Consider the following 2,602-nt stretch of genomic DNA (forward strand, 5'->3'; position numbering starts at 1 on the left):
AAGAAGAAGGAAAAGAGAAAGGAAGAAAAAGAAAACAGGGAAAAAACGGAATATTAAGGAAAAGGAAGGAAAAGAAAAAGAAAAAGAAATAAAACAATCAGGAAAAGAAAAGGAAGAAAATAGGAAAAGAGAAAAAAAGATGAAATTAAACAAAAACAAAAATACCCACGAGAGAGAGAGAGAGAGAGAGAGAGAGAGAGAGAGAGAGAGAGAGAGAGAGAGAGAGAGAGAGAGAGAGAGAGAGAGAGAGAGAGAGAGAGAGAGAGAGAGAGAGAGATACTTCATAATTCCACACCTGTAGTGGCCCACACCTTCCTAAAGAGGACAACACACCAGCTCACACCCACACCTGGCCTGAGAGTGTGGGACGAGGAGGAGGAGGAGGAGGAGGAGGAGGAGGAGGAGGAAGGAGAAGAGAAAAGAGGAGATGATGATGATGATGATGAAGAAAAGATAGAAGAAGAAGAAGAAGAAGAAGAAGAAGAAGAAGAAGAAGACGAAGAAGAAGAAGAAGAAGAAGAAGAAGAAGAAGAAGAAGAAGAAGAAGAAAAAGAAGAAGAAGAAGAAGAAGAAGAAGAAGAAGAAGAAGAAGAGCAAGTTACTACTACTACTACTACTACTACCTCCTATTAGAGTTGCGTTGTGAGCGGTATATTCTCTCACATCCTTTCACAAAGCAATTCCTTGGCCCCACCCCGCCAATGACTGTGGCCGACAACCATCTTTATTTAATATTACAAACTTTACTAAACATTTTATTTTTAAGCTAACAGAGCTTGTGGTTGATACGATTATCAACCACCGTCGCCTCAAAGTCCAGGTCAGCAATGCGGGTGGTTTTGGGTGCAGGTGACCTGGTTCCTCTCAGGCAGACCAAGGCTGACCTCAGGAGGGAGAAGGACAGCCTGCATCTCATCCAGGCGACCACATTGCTTCTTGGCTGTACTACTACTACTACTACTACTACTACTACTACTACTACTACTACTATTACCACTACTACTACTACCACTACTACTACTACTACTACTACTATTACATCAACAAGAAGAAAAACAAGAAGAGAGGAACAAAAGAACAAGGAAAATAAGAAAAGGAAAAAACAATGAAAAAAAAGAAAAAAAACTAATAAGAGAAAACAAGGAAAACAAAACAAGATCACAAGGAAAAAAAATATCAAGAAAAGAAGAAAAGAAGAAAACGAAGAAAAATTATGATGGTGTCTGTCTGTCTATCTGTATGTATGTATGTATGTATGTAAGTTATGTGTATGTATGTATGTATGTATGTATGTATGTATGTATGTGTATGTATGAACGCACATATGCACACACACAATTCATAATCGGGATAAATGAATCACATTGTTCAAATTAAATTACTAAAACAATTACAAACCAATTAGAGAGAGAGAGAGAGAGAGAGAGAGAGAGAGAGAGAGAGAGAGAGAGAGAGAGAGAGAGAGAGACAGACAGACAGACAGACAGACAGACAGACAGACAGACAGATAGAGAGAGAGAGAGAGAGAGAGAGAGAGAGAGAGAGAGAGAGAGAGAGAGAGAGAGAGAGAGAGAGAGAGAGGACAATTATATTTAAGTAAATGATTAGGAAACTAGTACGACAACAATAACAACAACAACAATAATAATAATAATAATAATAATAATAATAATAATAATAATAATAATAATAATAATAATAATAATAATAATAACAATAACCGGACTCCAGCTCCACGGAAGGCCTCGTGCCATCCTGATTAATGCATAGGCCGGGTTAATGGATGGATCACAAATAATAGATAAACCGGACTTCCTGAAAACCCGCCTCCTACTAACCGGATCTTCACACCCACGGAGAGAGAGAGAGAGAGAGAGAGAGAGAGAGAGAGAGAGAGAGAGAGAGAGAGAGAGAGAGAGAGAGAGAGAGAGAGAGAGAGAGAGAGAGAGAGAGAGAGAGAGAGAGAGAGAGAGGCTTACATCACACACCTTGCAACATGACCTTGGTGAACAAACACACGAACACGAACTAAATGAACTTAAGCTTAACAAAAACAAAGAAAACAATTAAAGAAAAGATTTTAAAAAATTCCAAACAAGACAAAGAAAAAAGAAAAAAGCAAGCAAATAAACAAACAAACAAACAAACAATCGGATTATCGCAAAATGAACACTAAAATAAATAATTATCTCTCTCAATCCATTAAAAAATCATATTTATTTTGTACTTTAAATCTCTCTCTCTCTCTCTCTCTCTCCTACTTGACCTATGACCTGAAGAGAGAGAGAGAGAGAGTGTCCATGGCAAGAAGTCAGACAGTTTCTCTCTCTCTCTGCAACACACACACAGACACACACACTTTAAGGTAACCTTGACTTTCCTCCCTTCCCTCCCCCCCTTCTCTCCCTTCTCTCCATCTCTCCACTACCTCTCCCCCCCCCCCTATTTTCCCTCCATCTAGATACCCCAGTCAGATTTCTCTCTCTCTCTCTCAGTAATTTTCTTTTTTTTCATTTTCTCTCCATTCCCTCCCTTCCTTTCCTCTCCTCTCTTTCTTCTTCTTCTCCTCCATTTCTACTTTCTCTCCTTCCATTCTCTCTCT

This window comes from Eriocheir sinensis, unplaced genomic scaffold (assembly GCF_024679095.1).
Source record: "Eriocheir sinensis breed Jianghai 21 unplaced genomic scaffold, ASM2467909v1 Scaffold453, whole genome shotgun sequence".
NCBI lineage: Eukaryota > Metazoa > Arthropoda > Malacostraca > Decapoda > Varunidae > Eriocheir > Eriocheir sinensis.